We start from the raw sequence: 20,882 nt of genomic DNA, 5'->3' as shown, positions 1-20,882 counted from the left end.
AGCCTTGAGATGAAGAGCTAAGGGACAGCGCCCAGGCCCAGAGTTCACGCCCCACGACTGGACCCAAAAAAAGAAGAGCCACTAAGCCTTAAAACTTACCTATGACAACATTGATTGGCACCTTCTGAAGATTCCCCACCTATGACCTTTTGCAAGATACACTTTGCAGTTTTGGTGCCTAGCAACCCTATTGACCTGCTGATGCTAATTACCCTGCTCAGCATGCTATATATACTGCTGTGTAAAAAATAAAGTTTGAGACCTTGATCAGAACCCTGTCTTGGTCTCCTTCCTCATGTCTGGTTTGTCTCTCATTCAGGTCAGTTCCTCTTCGAGCCCTTGTTGACCGACCCCGCGGGCAGGGGCAGAAGCTCTATTCATTAAGTTAGAAATAATATCTGAAATGCTACCTCTGTGCAGGAAGAGAACCAGACTCCAGCTCTTCAGGGGAGGAGTGTGACAGAATTGGAGGCCATTTGAGAGCCTGTTGTGTGCTTGACATCATGAATGGCACAAGGGATCCAAGGTGCAGCCCCTGATGTACACTCTAGAAGTTTACATCTGCCAGAAAAGTTATGCTCTGCTCCATGACTGATCATGAGAAGGGAGACAGACTTCTTAGAGAGGTCTGAGAAAGTGGAAAGCAGAATGGATGGTAGCAGAGGGAGGCTCTAGGGAGGAGCTGGCTCCTGCCTTCATGTATTTGCAGCTTTCTCCTCTGTTTTATTTATTTATTTATTTTTTGTCGGTGTGAGGCTTGAACTCTGGACCTGGGCGCTATCCCTGTGCTCTTCAGATAAAGGCAAGCATTCTGCAGCTAGAGCCACAGCACCACTTCCAGTTTTCTAATGGTTTATTGGAGATCAGAGTCTCATGGACTTTTCTGGCCGGGCTGGCTTTGAACCGTGATCCTCAGATCTCAGCCTTCTGAATAGCTAGGCTTACAGGTGTGAACCACTGGTGTCAGGCTTACCACTGCTTTTTGTTCATCCTTTGTCCCTCCATTTCTGTGCACTAATTTTATTTTTATGCTGAAGAAAAATAGAAAGCTATTATCTATCCTACTTCATGAGGTTATTTGACTATTGTACCTAATTTGGTTATTGCAATTGAGATATTGTGGGCTTTAGACAGTGGTCAAATGCAAATAAGATTGATTCATTGGTTGTTTGATGGATCGAGTCATTCATTCATTCATTCATTCAGTACATTTATTGTTGTACCAACTATGTAACCAGCAAGATATGTGCCTTGCATTCTTGTGGAAGAGACACCTAGGTGGTAAACAAGCAAATTAATAAATATGACAGTGGTTATTGGAACTGCGGACTTTTTGTTGTTGTTGTTGTTTTGTGCCAGTACTGGGGTGTGATCACAGAGCCAGAGCATTTTTGCTTAGTTCTGCTTAAAGGTTGATGCTCTACCATTTGAGGCCCATCTCTATTTCTGACTTTTGGTGGTTAATTGGAGGTAAGGTCTCACAGACGTCTCAGGTTGTTTTCAAACTGCCATCCTCATATCTCAGCCTCCTGAGTAGCTAGGATTCCAGGTGTGAACCACTGGCACCCAACAATTAAGAATACTGTTAAGGAACTAAACAGACCACTTACTATAAAAGTGGTCTCTGAAAAGCACATAAGGTGAAGAGAAACCCTTTTTCTTTCCAAAGGTTTAAGTCTGCTGAGATCAACCAACTGGAGACAAAGATATACTCATCCTATTTTGTAGTTGGAAGAACCATAGGAGGTGATCAACCCACAATCCAATGAGATTTAAAAACAGAAATCACTTCACCTATGCTCTGCACCATGGAGTTGGGGAGTATAGGTAATTTAGAGGGATGGTAAATGATTTTTAGGTAAAAAGAGCAGTATTTGCACTTTGTCAGAGAACCACGAGACAGGTAGGTACAGAGAACAAAGGTAGGTTTATTGCTGGGAGGGGGGCTGGCAAGACCCCTTCTCACAGGGTAGCAGTGAGAAGAATCATCTGGTATTTTCTGAGGTGACCTGTATAACCTAGGAGGATTAAGAGGTGATACAAGTGACTAGGAGGTAGTGACCCTGGTGAGGGCCAGGGGCTTCATCATGGCAGACTAGGCTGCTGTCCAAATAATAGATAAGAGGCCCTGCATCTGCCCAGACCTGAAGGTCACACTAAGGGGCTCTTGTTGCCTTATATGGTTGTAGCTGCTCCAGAGAAATGCCATCTTAAGTTTGTGGAGGCTGATTATTTACTGTGTTTTTAAATGGGCCTAGTGTTGCCTAAGAAGGGAGCATGCTCAGCTGTGGAGAGGAGAAGGAGTGTATTAAACTATGGGAAGGGAGCTCATTTTGCTAACATAGGGAGTCTGGGACAAGGTTCCCATAGGCTGTGGGGGAGGTAGTGACAGGCTCTGAGAACATGGGGACAGAATTTTCCTAGGAATAAAACTTTCTTACTTGGCAGATAAATCTCAAGGAGTCCCTGGAGCTGCTCTAGAAAAATAGATAAAAGGTGGACATTGGTAGCTCATGCCTATAATCTTAGCTAATGTGGAGGCTGAGATCTGAGGATCACAGTGTGAAACCAGCCTAGGCAGAAAAATCTGTGAGACTTTTCTCTCTGTTTAACTATTAAAAAGCCAGAAGTGGAGGTGTGGTTCAAGAACAGCAGAGTTGAGGAAAAATGACAAGTGAGAGCACAAGGCCTTAAGTCCAAGCCCAAGTACCAGTATCCATTTAAAAAAAAAAAAGATGTGAATAGACTCCTGTCTTGAAAAAAACAGGAAAAGGCAGTACTGGAAGTATGGTTCAAGTGGTAGTGTACCAGTCTTTGGTAGAGTACCAGCCTAGCAAGCAAAGGCCCTTGACAGTTGAAACTGTAGTAGGTACTATCAAACCATTCTTTCAAACTTCTTTTTTTTTTTTTTTTTTTTTTGGGTCCGGTTGTGGGGCCTGAACTCTGGGCCTGGGCGCTGTCCCTCAGCTCTTCAGCTCAAGGCTAGCACTCTACCACTTGAGCTACAGCACCACTTCTGGCTTTTTTCTTTTTGCTTATGTGGTGCTGAGGAATCGAACCCAGGGCCTCAGGCATGCAAGGCAAGCACTCTACCACTGAGCCATCTTCCCAGCCCCTCTTTCAAACTTCTTTAGAATGCAGAATAGAGAATATTGTAGAGTGGTTAGAGTGTGGGATCATTCATTACCCTCCTTTCATGTCAGCTCTGACCCCTTCCTTCCTTCCCTCCCCTTCCCTCCATGCCTTCCTTCCTCTGTCTCTTTTTTGGTTGTACTAGCATTTGAAGTCAGAGCCTGCTGCTTACTATTCAGTTGCTCTACTACTTGAACCCTGCACCAGCCCACTTTCTGAGCCTTTCTGAACCTCAATGCCCTTATCTGTAAAATGAGGACAATTATCTCTGAGCTCTATAATTTGGAGTATTTTCAGGAAAATTTTATAAGAATAGTTGAAGTAATAGATATGAAAACACCTAAATGCTTAAGAGCATTATTGATGAGAAGGAGCACATCTTTTTTTTAATACATTTTTTATTGTACAAATGCTGTACAGAGGGGTTGAGTTACATGAGTAAGGTAATGCGTACATTTCTTATCAAGCATTGCTGCCTCCTCTTTTGCTTTTCCCCTACCATCCCTTCCTTCCCACCTCCACAAATACGCTCCATAACCCCCACACCCCCTACCCATGCCTAAATTGTAAAGTTCATTTTTCAACATAGTGTCTTGTACATCTCATTGTTACAATGGATCAACCTGTATCCCTATTTAAATATTTTGTTTTTTCCCTTTCCCTCCCCAAATTAGAAAACTGTATATACAAGATACAGGGCATTGACATCAAATACAGTGAAAACAGGGGGTATACCTTGGGGGAAGAACATACAAAGAAACAAAAAAAAAATCACATGGTACATTATAAATACGTTAGAAACCATAGCAAGAAAGAAAAAGACAAAACTTGTGTCCCTATCTTGGGGTTCATTTCGCTTGACATCATCTTATTTGGTCATATGTACATAGCTTTTGACCTTTTCTGCTTGTCCCTGACATATACTAGTTATTGTAAGTAAGGAAACCATGGGACCTATGTTTCTTTGGGCCTGGCAAGAAGGAGCACATCTTCACTCCAGATTTATCCTTTGTGTCCTGGGCTTTTTTTTTTTTAACTTTTTTTGGCTTTGATAATTGGCTTTGATAATTGGATGCTCTCAGATGAGATCTCCTGGTGTCAGGTTAAATCCATGTTGCCTTACAGGTGGGTGGGCAGGTGGGTGGCCTGTTCTAGGATTTGTCCTAGTTTAGCAGCAGTGGTGTTCCAAGGAAATGAAAAAGAAATGAATTTAGGCTGCTCCTGCAAGAGTCTGTGTTACAGGAAGCTCAGCAAAAAGGACATGGTGTCTGCTATCTCTGCTGGCTTCTTAGAGACAGTGTGTGGCACCAAAGCCCTGGTGCTGGGTTATCCTGCACATCACCAGTGGCACTGAGAGCACATTGTAGCTCTTTTCTCATTGATTGATTGGAGCTGGTACTGGGGCTTGAGCTCAGGGCTTCCCACTTAGCTTTTTGCACATTACTAGTTCTCTCCTACTGGAGCCACACTTCTACTTCCCAGAGATTATGGCTTTTTCAGAATGCTACTCCAGTCAGTCTTTGTACCCCAGCCCTTCTTCACCTCTGGCATTGTGGAGCAGTCACTCATCAATCTGTGACTGGTCAAGTGCCTGCCATGTTTCTGAAAAGGACAATCAAGATGTCAGGGTGTTCCCCCATCTCTGCCCTCAGGGCTAGGCATCAAGGCTGGGCTGTTACAGTGGACCAGAATGGCAAGACCCGATGGAAATACTCCCCAGGATACATTGGGGAGAATACAATTGAAGCTCCTAGCTAGCAGGTGCTAAGCTGAGTTGGGTTTGATTTCTGTCTTCAGAACTAGAGAAAGCAAGTATAAGCAAATATATGGAGAAGCAATAGTGCTTGGGGCATTGGTGAGAAAAAGGTTGCAGGCAGAGTAGCTTCTCCCACCCAGGCTTGGCTGGAACTCAAACTCATGTGGTTGTACGCCTGTTGCAGGACCCCCACCAAGAAGATCACTTCAAAAGCAAGGCTTTATTCAGGTGGGCTGCAGCTCCGGCTTTGTCCCACACACTGACTCAGCAGAACTTAGGAGGAAGCCCCGAGCTGAAATTTCACAGTGTTTATAAAGGCAAAAACTACAAAGGGATAAAAGGAGAAGAAAAAAAAGAAATCACAGACTGACAAATTTAAGGCAACAAGAGGTGTCAGCAGGGCATTCCAAGGCAATAAGGGGTTGTAGGGAGTTATCAAACTGGCTGGGTCTTAAAGGGCATTCCAGAGCAGTTAAAGCTTAGCAGGGAGTTTCCTGGCTAGTTGGGTTCTGATAAGCTGTAGCTGGGATAATTGGTGGTCTGGGTTTGTTCACAGGGTCTGTTTATCTTGGGCCAGCTTGGTCATCTCCTGAAGTTTGTGGGGACCCAAGGCCAGCTATAGTACAAAGTGGGGCCTGACTTCAAAGTAGCTTTGTTCAAGTAATCTATGGTTTAGCAGTTTCAGCACAAACAAGACGGTTTCTGCAATTCAGGTGGGCCTAAGGTTAATATGAGCAGCAGAAGGGTTACTGCTTCTAAACGAAGCCACTTTTAACTCTTCAATGTCTCATATCCACACTAGCCCCTTCCATATCCCAGGATAGTTCTTGTGTCCTGGATTCCTCTTCCCTCACTCCCTCCCTTCTTCCCTTCCTCCCTTCCTCCCTTCCTCCCTTCCTCCCTTCCTCCCTTCTTCCCTTCCTCCCTTCCTCCCTTCCTCCCTTCCTCCCTTCCTCCCTTCCTCCCTTCCTTCCTTCCTTCCTTCCTTCTTTCCCTCCTCTTCCCTCATCCCCTTGCCCCCTCTCCCCTTCCCATTTCCTTCCTTCCTTTTTTTCCCCTTCTGGAGTTGAGACTAGAACTCCAGGCATCACTTTGTCAACCAAGCTTTTTTTCTCAAGGCTGATGTTCTCCCACTTGAGCCACACCTGCACTTCCAGCTTTTTTTCTGTTTCATTGGAGATAAGAGGCTCATGGACTTTTCTGAAGAGACTGCCTTTAAATCATGATTGTCAGCCTTCAGCCTCCTGACTAGCTTGGATGACAGGTGTGAGTCACCAGTACCAATCTAGCTCTACTTTCTTTACCAGTTCAATCTAATCCATAACTTTTAACACGCTGAGTTTGGGTGGTGGCCAGTGTCATATTCACCATAGGCCTGAGCCCCCTTCCTTCCACTCTGAGAATCTCTTAACAGTTGGCCATCTGATATATTGGTGGATCCTCCTCTTCGGTGGTGCTGGGGATCTTGCAATGGGACAGTCCAGATGGGGTGACATGTCATCACTTACTGATGTATTCTGACAGTGCCTTAATTTCATATTTTTTAAGGAGCCTCTCCCTGCCTTCCAGCAACTCAACACTGGATCCCACAAAACTGGCTCCAGCCTCAGTGATGGCTGTGATTCTTCTTGCCTGGTGCCTTCATGGTCTGCAGAGGTGTCAGGAGCCAGCAGCTGAAGAGCAGTCTGCAGCTTTGAATGAGGTGATGTACAGATTACTTACTCCTCAAACTCTTTCTGTACCTAAGTGTGTAACTTTAGCATGCATTTCAGTGCACTTTTTTTTTTTTTTGGTCATGGAACCTGAATTCTGGGCCTGGGCACTATCCCTCTGCTTTTTTTTTTTTTTTTTAATATTTTTTTATTGTGAAAATACCGTACAGAGGGGTTAGAATTACATGAGCAAGGTAATAAGTACATTTCTTATCAAGTATTGTTGCCTCCTCCTTTGTTTTTCCCCTCCCATCCCTGCCCTCACATCTCCTTATCCCTCAGATCTTCATCTCAAGGCTAGTGCTCTGCCATTTGAGCCACAGTGCCCCTTTTGGCTTTTTCTCTTATGTGGTGCTGAGGATCAAACCCAGGGCCTTATGCATGCAAAACCAGCACTCTACCACTGAGCCACCTTCCCATCCCCTCATTGCACATCTTAAAATGCAACTTGTAGTATTTGAGGCACAAAAATGGTGTTTACTCTGAATTCTAAGATTCCTAAATAGTTAACTTATTTATGCCCCAGAAATTGATATCATTACCTCAACTAAGTAAATGACTAGTAGTATTAGCCAATAGATGAATTCAGGCCCACTGAATTTAATATCAGAAGCAATGCAGAGGCACAGAGGCTTGTAATTAGGGTGGGCGCTAGTCTCTCATGCCTGTAATCTTAGCTGTTGAGGAGACTGAGACCTGAGGATCATTGTTTTGAAGCCAGCCCAGGCAGGAAAGTCCATGAGACATTTATTTCCAGTTAGCCAAGGAAAAGCTGGAAGTGGCCAAGTGCTGGTGGCTCACACTTGTAATCCTACCTACTCAGGAGGCTGCATCTGAGGATCAAGGTTCAAAGTGAGCCTGGACAGGAGAGGCCATGAGACTCCTATCTCCAGTAAGCCACTGGAAAACCAGAAGTGGCACAGTAGCTTAAATGGTAGAGTGCTTGCCTTGAGCGGAAGAGCTGAAGGATAGTGCCCAGGCCCAGAGTTCAAGCCCCACAACCAACAACAACAAAACACTAGAAGTGGTGCTATGGTTCAATGGTAGGGTGCTAGCCTAGAGCAAAATAAGTTCCAGGGCAGTGCCAGGCCCTGAGTTCAATTTCTAGGGCTGACGCAGAAAAAGGCTTATTCTTAGTTTAACCTTCTCCTGTTGCTATCTGGAAAGTATTAATATTTGAACAAAAGGTGCTGTGTTGTCACTTTGTACTGGGCCCCTCTACCCTGTGGCTAGTCCTGAGGAAGGTTCATGTGCCTCATCCCTGCTACATTGTGTGCTTGCTCTATCATGGAATCTCGGTAAGTGTGTGGGAGTGTCAGCTGGTCCTGAAGTAGTGAGCTCCCCATCCTTGGAAGAATTCAAAGTTGAAACTGGAGGAAATTGGAATGCCAGATGGGAGGAGTTAGAGTAGGCAATCCTTAGGATCTGAGTTCCTATGAACCCTGATTGTAGGATTCTGTAACTTATCCTTCTACAATGTTACTGAATGTCAGAAAATAGAGGAGATGGGGACCGAGGAAAATGGTCTAGTGTGTAGGATTCTGCAAGTACGAGGAACTTGGAGTTATTTCCTTACTGTTGGCAGTAGTACTGGGCTGCTGACCCTCTGCTCTCCCCAATGTTATCTGTATGGGAGAAGCTCTGTTCTAGTGCTGAAAGTTCTCCTCTTGGTCAAAGGTCACAGCAGTGACACTAGAAGTGCTAGTGTCCTCCTTCTGAGGCCTAGCAATTACTTGCCCAGCACCTTTGTTTGCTAAAGAGGGGAGTGTGTGTGTGTGTGTGTGTGTGTGTGTGTGTGTGTGTGTGTGTATTTGCATGTGTGTGTGCAGTGGTAAACAGGATGGACTGGAGGGCAGGAAGAACAAATGACACTCCAGACCTCCTGCCATGTATGTGACATTCCTTCTCAATGTTGGAACTTTAGGCAAGTTATTTTCATCTCTTTTCACCTCACTTTCTGCCTCTGGAAAAGGGATCTGAGAGAATGAATTTTAGCAACTTGACTTAATTTTTAGAGATTTTCATTAATAACACAATTTATACAGCACTTTGTGTTTTTCAAAGAACTTTTCACATATGTGAGCTCACCAAAATTGTCTTAACAATGAGAAGGTGGTATTTGCACCATTTAAGTGATAAAGGAACAAAGGCCAAAAAGACAGTGGGTGGCAAAACTAGGCCTCTATGTCCACCATTTCATATAGGGATCTTGGCTATTTTCTAAAAGTTTATCCTTTTGTTCATTGAGCTAATAATGACAGGTTCCCATAATGTGATACTCACATAGTCCCTAGGCTGCTCCTGTGCACAAGGATTGTTTTTCTAAGACAGGATCTGTCTATGTAGCCCATGTTTACCTCATACTCTTAGTGTTCTTCTTGCCTCTGTTTCCTGAGTACCACAATACATGGCCACAGGGATGGTTTTTGCTGAGGTCCTCCATCCTTCTTTGGTCTGCTTTGACTGGGAATGTAGCAGGGTGAGAGCCATGCCCTGAGTTCTAAAGTTAGATACCTTCTGTTCACATCTCCCAATTTGTCCTGTAGCTGAGTGGCCTGGACAAATGACCTTTTGGGACCTGATTTTTTTCATGTGTAAAAGAATGGTAAACTTAGCTTCTTTCATGCAGGGCTGGTGCTATACCACGAAAGCTATACCTCTACTTCCTACATTTCTTTCTAGTTAATTAGAGATAAGAGTCTCATAGATTTCCCTGCCTGCATTGGCCATGAACCATAATTTAATGATCTTAGCCTCCTGAGTAGCTAGGATTACAGGTATGCGCCACTAGCATTGGGATATTAGGCATATTTTTTAAATTAGCTTTTAGGCTTGGAATTGTAGGCTTCTTTGGTTTTCTTTTTAGTATCTGCCTGAAGTCCCAGGGAGCCCCTGTGAACCTACTTGAAAGAAGATCTCATCACTTAAAAAACAAAACAAAAAAGAGAACCACCAGGAAAAAAAAAACACCCTGCATAACACCTCTGTGAACATGGGAGAGCAAAGAAGTAAGTTATGACATCCACTTCTTGCTGCCATTTGGTATTTTGCAAACTGCCACTGCTATTAACAGTCACTTTTGAGTATTTATGATCTTGCAGTTAGTTGGAGCACTTTGATTCTCATAAGAAAAACAGGTTCACATTTAGAAAATGTGCCCTACAAGTAGCTGAGATCCCTCAGGGAGGCTGATGGATGGGGCCCACACAGGGGAAGGAAATGCAGCCACCTCGCCAGCCTGCAGAACTTTGCCTTTTCCACACACCCTAGTTGGAAGCTGTTTTTGTTTGTTGTGGTGGTGGTTGTTTGTTTTTGTGTTTTTTTTCCAGTCTTGGTATTTGAACCCTGGACCTGGGTGCTGTCCCTTAGCTCTTCAGCTCAAGGCCAGCACTCTACCACTTGCTGCTTCCAGCTTTTTCTGTTTATGTGGTGCTGAGGAATTGAACCCAAGTTCTCATGCATGTGAGGCAAGCACTCTATTACTGAGCCACCTTCCTAGCCCCTTGAAAGCTGTGTGTTTATGTCTGGATCCTTACCCTGCCAGGGATGGACTTTCTGTGTGGCCCTGGCATAGTGTCCCATGGCAAAAGGACATGTAGCTAAATACCAAACCACTTTCCACACATATGTCCTTGCACCACACCAGCCACAATGCTAGCAAAGACCAGAAGCTGGTCTTTGAATTTATCCCAGAGTCCTAAACTGGTTCTTGGTGTGTGCAGGATAGAAGGGAGAGTTTTGGATCTGGCCAGTGTTGAAGCATCAGCCCAAGTAGAGCACCAGATCCTAAACTAGAAATTGGGAAAACACTGGCTCCCACTTTGGGCCTCAGTTTTGACTCTCGCTACATGATGCTCTGAGGTCCATGAGGTGCTTCAGTGCCAAATTATACAGGACTTGTGTTCAAGAGAAGTTGGGGTTTCCAGAGAAGGAGAATTGCATTTTAGGATTATTAGTTGTTTTTTGGTTGTTTTGGTGGTGGTCGTGAGGCTTAAACTCTTTGCCTGAGCGCTGTCCCTGTGCTCTTCAGCTTAAGGTCAGCGCTCTACCTCTTGAGGCACAGCACCACTTCTGAGAATTGCATTTCAGTGACAAATTTACAAAGGTCTTGTCACTGTACATGTAAAGAAAGCATCATCAGCTTGTCAGTGAGAATCTTTTCACCAAGTGGATATGAGGGAAGGTTGGGGTTCCTGCTCTGTCTGTGAGACTTTAGCTGGGCTCTGGGTCTTCTCAGGCTTGTTTCTACTTCTGTAAAATCCTTCCAGGAAACCTCTTCACATTGAGTTGCTATGGCTTCTTGGGCTCCTCTTGGCTGTGACAGCTTCTGACACTGCCCTTGTTTGGGGGCAGCTTGGATGGTTTTGAGGAGCCCTAGTCAGACATGCTTTAGAATCTGTTGGGATTCATCTCATGTGTTTTTGATTTTAGATTGAAGTTCATGGATTTGGGAGGAGAAAACCAGAGAAGTAAATGCCATTCTTAGCACAAAGTTGATGTATTTTCACTGTCAATTTGACCTTGATCACCTAGTCCGTGGGCCTTCATAGTTCTCCAATGCCAAAAATCTTTTTCTTCCTTTTTTAAACTTTACTCCCCCCCCCCCCCCACCTCCCAATCTATCTCTTTCTGTGTCAGTACTAGAGCTTAAACTCAATGCCTGGGTGCTGTCCTTTAGCTTTTTCATTCAAGGCTGGTACTCTACCACTTAAGCCATACCTCCAATTTAGGGTTTTGCTGATGCATTAGAGGTAAGGGTCTCTTTGATGTTTCTGTTTGTGTTGGATTTGAACTTCTATCCTTAGATCTCAGCTTCCTGCATAGTTAGGCATGCCCATCTCTTTTGAGAAGACCTGGTGATGTAACATATTATTGACTGTTTGCTGTGCACCTGGTAAAGTGTTGTGTGGCAGGGCTATGAAGACACTCAAGACATCATCTATGCTCAAGTATCCCAAGAATGAACTGCAGCTCAGATGTGTGCAACAGCGCTCTCAGCGCACTGGGGAATGTGCATTGATAGTGTTCATAGGACTTCAAGGAAGTTAGTTACCTGACCAGGCTTTCCAATTTCCTGATTTTGTGCTTTAAGTGAATTTCCATGATTCCCTTCCATTTCCTTCAAACCATAATATTTTTTTTTGGTTGGTTGTGAGGCTTGAACTCTGGGCTGGGACACTGTCCTTGTGCTCTTCAGCTCAAGGCGAGAACTCTACTGCTTGAGCCACAGTGCCACTTCAGGTTTTCTAGTGGTTTATTGGAGATAGTAGTCACACGGACTTTCCTTCCTGGGATGGCTTTGAACCTCGGTTCTCAGATCTCAGCCTCCTGAGTAGCTGGGATTACAGGCAGGAGCCACCAATGCCTGGCAAACCATAACATTTTAAATGTTACAAGAGAGAGAGAAAATTACAGAAGCTAGCATATTTCTTTTGGAGACATACCCAGAGACTCATTATTTTTAAGCATTTTCTTAGCACTTCTTGTGTTGAAAGCATTTTTAACTCATTAATTAGTAATCCACATTAATATATAGATGGAATTAATCTATTCCAGACAGAAGTTTGTCTTGAGGAAATACAAAAAACTTAAGTACTATTCCTTTCCACCTGTATCTTCTCTCTCCTCCCCTCCACCACACTTTATCTTGTTCATTATTTAGATTATTGCTCTGATCATTACACTCTGATTGAGCGCCACAAGTGTCCTTGGAGCTTCCACAAAGTTTGGGTTGGGTGTCTTCCCACTCTTCTGGACTCCAGGCTGTACATGGGTCTGCTTTGGGGACTCATTAGCACTTGAAAATGAAATTGGCCTCATAAATAGTCATCCTCAGGAAACAACGGGCTCTCCCATTTTTATTTTAGTTGCATTCAGCTGAAAACCTCTTAGCTTGTATTCTTGTTTGAGGAGAGTTTTTTTTTTTTTCCTCCTTTTTTCCTTCTTGCGGATCCTAGGGCTTGAATGCAGGGCTAGGTCTTAAATGCAAGGCCAGGAGATTTTGTTTGTTTGTTTTTCCTCAAGGCTGGTGTTCTACCACTTGAGTCCCAGCTCCACATCTGGCTTTTTGGTGGTTATTTGGAGCTATGTGTCTCAAAGACTTACCTTTCTTTCTGAGCTGGCTGAAAACCATGATCCTCAGATCTTAGCCTCCTGAGTAGCTAGGATTTCAGGTATTAGCCACTAGTATCTGGCTAGGAGGTTAGTTTTTACCTTCAGAAAAAAAATCTCCATAACATGACTACCATTTATGTCTCTCTTTGGAACAAGGGCTCCCCTGTCCTTGTATTTGATCAAGATGATAATTTTCCACCTTGTACAGATAAGGAAATTGAGGACCATGAGGAGCAATCTCAAGATTGGTAAAAGTCAGAGCTGATATACATCTCCAAAGCTCTCCCCTTCCTATATTTCTTTGGTTCACCATTCTGGGCCTTCCCAGTGTGGTGCTCATGTTCACCCACAGTGGGCTGTCTGCCTTCCTCTGCTGCTGGCCTCTGGTGGGAGAAGCTTGCAGAGGATGTGATGGTCTCCTGATTATACTCTTGTCTTCATTTTGTCACCTGGTGATCTGTTTCAGGAGCTGCCTGTCTATGGCCCCCCCGTCCTCTTCCTTCCTTCCTGTCCTGGCACAAAGGAGCCACTCTTGGTACTAAGATCGCTGTGAAATCAGATATGTAGAGAATCAGCCTATTGTCCATGTGGGGTCATAGATCTGAGGATTCTATCCCTGACCTCTGGGAGCTCTTAGTGTTATCAGAGAAGAGCTGCCTTGTACTCCTGGAGTCCCCTTCATTAGCTCCTTTTCTTTCTGCCCTTACAGGTCATGCCTGTTTCAGTAAGTAGTTATTATATGCCAGGTCTCATGCTCACAGACTGCTATCTGTGACAACCTACTCATTAGGAGGTGAAATCATTGTTCCTCTTACCAGATAGGGAATCAATTGTTTAAGGGCTGGGCGCCAGTGGCTCATACCTGTAATCCTAGCTACTCAGGAGGCTGAGATCTGAGGATCATGGTTCAAAGCCAGCCCAGGCAGGAAAGTCCATGATGCTCTCATCTCCAATAAACCACTAGAAACCCAGAAGTGGCACTGTGACTCAAGCAGTAGAGCACTTGCCTTGAGCTGAAGAGCTGCGGGATAGTGCCCAAGCTCAGAGTTCAGGACCCCTGACCAAAAAATAAATAAATAAAAATAAATAAATAAATAAATAATAAAGAATCATTTAAGGAAGGGGCTAAGAAAAAGAAAATACAGCTAAGAAAAAAAGAGAGCAGCAGAGATTCCTAATCTCCATATCTAATAGATATAAAAAACATTCAAAAAAACATTCAAAAAACAGATTGTACCCAGGTGCGGGTGGCTCACCACTGTAATCCTAGCAATTCAGGAGTCTGAGATCTGAGGGTCCTGGTTTGAAGCCAGCCTGGAAAGAAAAGTCTGTGAGGCTCTTTATCTCCAATTAACCTGCAAAAAGCCAGAACTGGAGGTATGGCTCAAATGGTATAGCACTAGCCTCGAGCAGAAAAAGCTTAAGGAAGGGCTAGGAAGGTGGCTCAGTGGTAGTGCGCTTGTCTTGCATGCATGAGGCCCTGGTTCCATTCCTCAGCATCGCATAAGTAAAAAAAGAAAAAAGCCAGAAGTGGTGCTGTGGCTCAAGTGGTAGAGCACTAGCCTCGAGCAGAAAAAGCTTAAGGAGGGGCTAGGAAGGTGGCTCAGTGGTAGAGCGCTTGTCTTGCATGCATGAGGCCCTAGTTCCATTCCTCAGCACCACATAAGTAATAAAAGAAAAAAGCCAGAAGTGGTGCTGTGGCTCAAGTGGTAGAGTGCTAGCCTTGATCTGAAGAGCTAAGGGACAGTGCACAGGCCCAGAGTTCAGGCCCCATGACCAGACCCAAAACAAAAAACAAAAACAAAAAAGCTTAGGGATAGTTCAGTCCCCAGTTGAGTGGGGCTCAGTGTCCCAGCTCTGAGTTCACTCTCCAGTACTTGCACCAAAATAGGAATAATATTAATAATTACTTAAGAAGGAACAGGAAATACTTAGGATGTGGTAGATGTTTGAATCCTGAAGCTCCCTGTTGAGTTGCCTTGTTTCCCTTGTAGTACTGTTGCAGTGGTGTGTGTGTGTGTGTGTGTGTACACAAGTAACCCTATTAGTTATTTTATTGTGACCGTTAGGACCCATGAGCAAGAACTATTATAAGAAAACAGAAGTGTTGAACAATACGCTGTAAGCTACAACAGTAGATGGCCAAGCCAGATGGACCCCAGGTATCATTGATTCTGGACTGTGCACAGTTAACCAATCACAGACAGTATTGGCTCCTTGGTTAAACCCCAGAGAAAAAGCTGCTTTGCTAGGGATGCTGCAAGATAGACTGGCCAAGTGAATATCCTGTGTTAAAACAGGGAGAGGCAAGTCAGTAAGGTGAGGGCTATGCAATGCTCTGAAGGAAATGGGCATAAGTGAGAGCACCTGTCCTAAAGGGGCTTGTGGTATTAGTCTTTCCCCACACCACCATCCTAGAAGTTGTCCCTCAGCTTTTTGCTCAAGGTTAGCACTCTGCTACTTGAGTCATAGCTCCACTTCTGGCTTTTTTGTTGCTTTATTGGAGATAAGGAGCCTCATTGACTTTTCTGCCTAGGATGGCTTCACAGCATGGTCCTCAGATCTCAGCATCCTGATTAGGATTACAGGCATGCGCCATGGGCACCCATCTATAATGCTGTTCTTAATGGCAGTGGCAGTCAGACAGGGCCTTCATCCATGTCTTATATGGTCTCATCCTAATAGGTACTGTCCTCAGGCTAGAGTGTAGGGGACTGACTGGAAATCTCAGGCCTGGCCACAGTGACAATTGAGTGAGTTACATTTCTTGAATTTGGATGCAGGCCACCTGCTTTGCTTCTTGGGTTTCTGCTTTCAAGTGCTCTGCTGGACTATACCTGGGGTCTCTGGTGAGACGCCTGGGTGAATGTGGGCACTTTTCAGAATGGCTTAGAAGCAGCTCTTGGTGGCTTTGCAGCTTGGCTTTCATTTCTGGCATGACAGTGCATTGGGAAGGTTCTGGATCGAGTCAGGCTTAGCTTTGGGCTCAGTCTCTGCCACATGCTAGCTCTTTCTTCCATTCCAGATGAGTCACTGTCCATCTTAGGCTGCCCTGTCCTGTCTCCTCCTCATATACCTGTCTCTGACTTGGGGCCAGGGATCTGATGAAGAAATTCTCTTCAGACAAATAGAGATTCCCTGGAAGGAAATGGATCATGTAAAGCTGGTTTCTCCACTGGCAGTTGTTCAATTTTATTTCCCTTTCATTTTTCTTCCTCTTCTCAGGGATCACTGCCTCTAAGAACTTGATAGCAACTAGACTTAGATGGTTAAATGTAAATTGGAGCTGGCTTCTGAAACTCCAGGTGAGTTTCTTCAGGCCTGGGAGATTTTTCAGAGCCCTACGCACATAATGCATTTTAGCCTTTATTTTATTTTTTTAACCTATATTTTTCTTCTTGTATTACTTCTAGATGCCTTTTATTTTCCCTTAGGACTCAAGCATAATTTTGGTTGCTTTTAGGTGTAATTTTAGAAGGCCTAACTCATTTCAGTGAGAGGAAGATTTATTATTTCACATAATAATAACCACAGTGGGGCTGGGGGGTTATCCAGGGGAAGGGTGCAAGCCTGGCACGTGTGCAAGGCCCTGAGTTCAGTCCTCAGCCCTGGCAAAAAAAAAAGAAAAAAAATAATAACCATAGCACAAGGGAGACGGTAGAATTCATTAATTCAGTGGCTCAGTACTGTCTTCTTTTTTTGTCTTTTGTTTTGTGAGCCATGGGGCTTGAACTCTGGGCCTGGGCTTTGTCCCTGAGCAACTCAGCTCAAGGCTAGCACTCTACCACTTTAGCCACAGGGCCACTTCTGATTTTCTGGTGGTTTATTGGAGATAAGAGTTTCACAGGTTTTCCTGCCTGGGCTGGCTTTGAACCATGATCCTCAGATCTCAGCTTCCTGAGTAGATAGGATTACAGGCCTGAGCCACTGGCACCTAGTCTGTCTTCTTATATTTATATTCCTACCATCTTTTGAATTGACCATACTGAGTATATTCTCCACAGGCTAAAGTTCATCATCCCAAGTTGGCAGTTGCAGCACCAGACATCCCATGTAAACACAGAAACCAACAGAATGGATGATGAGACAAAATTGGGATTTGTTTGCAAAGAGGACTGAGAAGTGACCACTGAGGTGGTATCTATCCTTGATGAGAAACATATACCTTTTCTCTTTTGCTTGACAGGTTAAGAACAAATATCTTGTCATGGCATAATGAGATTACATACTGTGCCCTCAACTATTATTTCCTCATTTTATTTCCTTCTGCTCTCTACACTAGAAGGCCAAACAAGACCACTAGCTATTGTCAGAACTATGTACACCTCATTTTTACCTCCTTGTTCTAGGCAGGATGAGCCTGTGCCTGAACCACACCCTGCCCATGTGGCCTGCCCTGCAGCTGTAGCATAAGACAAAAACGGCTAGAGTCAACAGTACTAGCAGAGCCTCTCCCTTGTTCCCTCCCAAGTATGTATTTTGAAAACAATCTTTTTATTTTATTTTTTTAAATTTAATTTAATTTTATTTGTGAACATACTGTACAGAGGAGTTACAATTACGTGGGCAGGATAATGCGTACATTTCTTACCAAGCATTGCAGCCTCCTCCTTTGTTTACCCTTCACATCCCTTCCCAGCCTCCCCCCTCCCCCCCAATCTTTTTATTTTTATTGCAAGATAAATCAGAAAATATAGCTGGCACTGTTGGGTTATGCTTGTAATCCTAACTCATCAGCAGGCTGAGATTTTAGGATTAAGTTTCAAAGCTAGCTTGGGCAGGAAAGTCTGTGAGCCTCTTCTCTCCAACAAACCATCAAAAAGCCTGAAGTAAAGTGGTGGCTCAAGTGGTAGAGTGCCAGCCTTGAGCGAAACAGCTAAGAGCCAGTGCCCAGGTCTTGAGTTCAAGCCTCAGAACTGGCACTCCCACTCAGGATCCATCCAGGATCCTGCTTTCCCTTGATCTGTCAGCCCTCCTCTGCCTCCTCCAGTCTGTGACATTTCCACTGTCTTTTCTTTAGTATGAGCTTGACACTTTTGAAAAGGGCAGCTACTGATCCTGTGGGAAGCCTCCCAGTGTGACTTGGGTGGGTGTTTTTTTACTTTGGCTGGTCCTGGGATTTGAACTCGGGGCCTGGGTGCTCTCTTGGAGCTAGTTCTAGGCTATCACTCTACCACTTGGAGCTACAGCACCCACTTCTAGTTTTCTGGTGTTCACTGGAGATATGAATGTCACAGACTTTTCTCTCTGGGCTGGCTTTGGACCAACATCCTCAGATCTGAGCCTCCTTATTGGCTAGAATTCCATGGGTGAGCCACTGGAACCCAGCTAGGCATATTGGTTTCTTTGTTTGTTTGTGCCTAATTTTATAACTGAATGAGAAAGCTCAGTTATGTCATATCAATTTCTGGTGTCTCATTGCCTGGATGTATCTTTGGTCATCTACTTAAGGTGATCCTTGTCAGTATTTTTCAGGATGAGGCCACTGTTTCTTACATGGTAATTGGCAAATAATCTGAGTCTATAGTTCAATTGCAAAGAGATTTTCTTCAAAGGGTATCTCTGTGCAGGTTTAGCTTAGGAAACAGATGGGAACCAGATGCTTTGGTTGAGATGGACATGGGCCAGGTTGGTATTCCAGCAAGATCTTCTGCCTCATCTCTAAATGGCCCAGCTTGTGAAGTGCCTCAAGTTCTGTTTGAGAACCTAGCCTGATGTTGGAGATTTGCCTATAAGCTTTTCTGCAAGATAGTTTCCTTCCAAACTGACATTCACAAAGTGAGTTAGCTTTAATAGGCATCAGCAGTGGCTATGTGCTGCCTGGGTGCATGGTATTCCCCAAGTTGAGGTCGGCAGGAGCAAGGTGCTGGTAAGCCTTGATTGCTGAGAAGGGTAAAGGAGGGAAAAGGCAGCCTGATGGTAGGAGTGAGAGACACAAAGCATATGCATTTTGGTTCCTTAAAAATATGAATCCCTTTGGCTTATTTTTTCTTAATTTACTGGCATATTTCTCTTTTCCAATTCATCATAAAGTACCCAGAAAACTTAGGAAACCATTAAATAATGCAATTGCACTTTCACCTACCTGTTATTTATTTATGTTTGCTGCGAGATGATGAATTTATTGAGAGTAGAGTATCTACATTCCTTCTACTAATAATATTAACAGTATAAACAATATAAACTCTTTGTCTTCCATCCTAACACATTCTAGATGATCTTTTATTTTCTTTTTTGGTTGGTTCTGGGGCCTGAACTCTGGTCTTGGGTGCTGTCCCTCAACTCTTCAGCTTAGGGCTAGCACTCTACCACTTGAACCACAGTGCCACTTCGGGCCTTTTCTGCTTACGTGGTACTGAGGAATTGAACCCAGGGCCTCATGCATGCAAGGCAAGTACTGTACCACTGAGCCACCTGGCCAGCCCCTCTAAATGATTTTTAATCATGTAGATTCAAATTTAGATGGTGTTGACCAAAGTATAGAGATTTCCATTGTTTCCTGTTTCAGAGTATGTCTTAATATCATATGAAGTTAAATGAATTACATTTCTACAATGATATATTTTGTATGTATTACATATAGTGCATGCATTACACATAGTATACAACACACACACACACACACACACACACACACACACACACACACACACACACACACACACACACACACACACACACACACACACACACACACACACACACACACACACACACACACACACACACACACACACACACACCCCTACAGCTTAGCTCCAAGGTATCTTAAAGTTGCCTTCTGATTTCATGCCTCGTGATTCTTTTTCTCCCCGGTATTTTAATGGCTCCAGGCAACTGGTATCATGTATACCTTTGAGCTTTCTCATGGATTGTTTTTATACCTTTGAACACTCTCTCTGGCATTTTCACCTGTCACTGTCTGATGTATGTCTCAATGGCAGGTATTTGCAGATGACTATGGGGCTAATCAAGTTAACATAAATGAGTGAATTGAATTCAAGTGCCAATTTTGAGGTACAGGAGCATTGCCTAAAAGGACCAGTAGCTATTTGGCATGAAGTAGTTATTAACCAGTCACTATATAGCCTTTGTTGCTAGATCTTTCAGTTTTCAAGGGAAATTGGACACTTGCACTTTTGTATGAAGACTGGTTTTTAAACATGGAACTCATTTAAAAGTTTAGGCACTATATAGATAAATTAAAAACATCTCTAGGCTAGATTTGACACTCCAAGCTCTAGACTTGTGTTTGGTTCTTTGTGTATGAATCATGTCTCCTGATTCAAATGGGTGTTTTCCTTTCTGTTAGCATTTTTGGTATGTATCTTAATTATAGTAGTGTGCTGGTCTTTCTGCCTTAGTTGTTAATAAGTTTTTAAAATCTGTTTGAAACATTTGTTGTCATATATTGGCTCTTTCCTACATGTAATCCATCTCTCTACAAAATAGTTTATACATACCTGTGTGTATGGGTGAAGGAGGGTGAAAGAGAAAGAGAGAGAGCACAAGAGAAGAGTGAAGGAAAGAGGAGGAAATACATTTATTCTCTCATGGTATTTGATTCTCCTTCTCTTCTTCTGGAAGGAATTAGATTGGGTAATTGAATTGTTGCTTAAAAGTTGATCTGAGGTGCAGGGAATGTGGTTTAGTAATAGTGCTTGCCTACCATGCATGAGGCCCGTTGTTCAGTTCCTCAATACCACATACACAGAAAAATCTAGAAGTGAGGCTGTCTCTCAAGGGTTAGAGTGCTAGCCTTGAACAAACAAAGCTCCAGGACAGTGCCTAGGCCTTGAGTTCCAGTTCCAGGACTGGCAAAAAAAATGTTAAAGTAGGAATTCAATGGATATAGCCAAATGGTGGAGCTCTTCCCTGGTATGTGTGGGGTCTTAAGTTCTATCACTAGCCCTGTAAAAAAAAAAGTAAGTGTAAAATATAAGTCAATCGTCATCTCTTTTGTCACATCAAATGTTCCAATACTAACAGAATTTTGGTATATTTATGATGAATATTTTTAATAATAGCAAAAGGCCCAGAATAGTGTTTTATACTTATAATCCTAGACACTCCAGAGAAGGAGATAGGAGGATTAAGGTTTAAGAGCAGACCAAACAAAAAGTTAGTGTTTCAGAGATAGCAAGCATGGTAGTGTATGCCTGTAATCT

At 43.6% G+C, this 20,882-nt stretch overlaps 1 long non-coding RNA gene across 3 annotated transcripts; it reads left to right on the top strand.

Annotated features, from left to right (window-relative positions):
* The first annotated feature begins 1,740 nt into the window (after positions 1 to 1,740).
* On the top strand, positions 1,741 to 18,946 carry LOC138837551 (uncharacterized). Of its 3 annotated transcripts, none has more exons than XR_011375351.1 (4): positions 1,741 to 1,827; positions 6,437 to 6,590; positions 9,467 to 9,608; positions 17,064 to 18,946. It is a non-coding gene; the product is annotated as an uncharacterized lncRNA (long non-coding RNA). The 3 variants fall into 3 exon arrangements; XR_011375352.1 differs by lacking the exon at positions 17,064 to 18,946 and adding an exon at positions 15,940 to 16,019; XR_011375350.1 differs by lacking the exon at positions 17,064 to 18,946 and having other exon boundaries at positions 9,467 to 15,933.
* The last annotated feature ends 1,936 nt before the right edge of the window (positions 18,947 to 20,882 follow it).

Source organism: Dipodomys merriami, unplaced genomic scaffold, assembly GCF_024711535.1.
Source record: "Dipodomys merriami isolate MVZ:Mamm:240054 unplaced genomic scaffold, mDipMer1.0.p SCAF_2702, whole genome shotgun sequence".
NCBI lineage: Eukaryota > Metazoa > Chordata > Mammalia > Rodentia > Heteromyidae > Dipodomys > Dipodomys merriami.
This window is presented reverse-complemented; position numbering and strand designations above follow the sequence as displayed.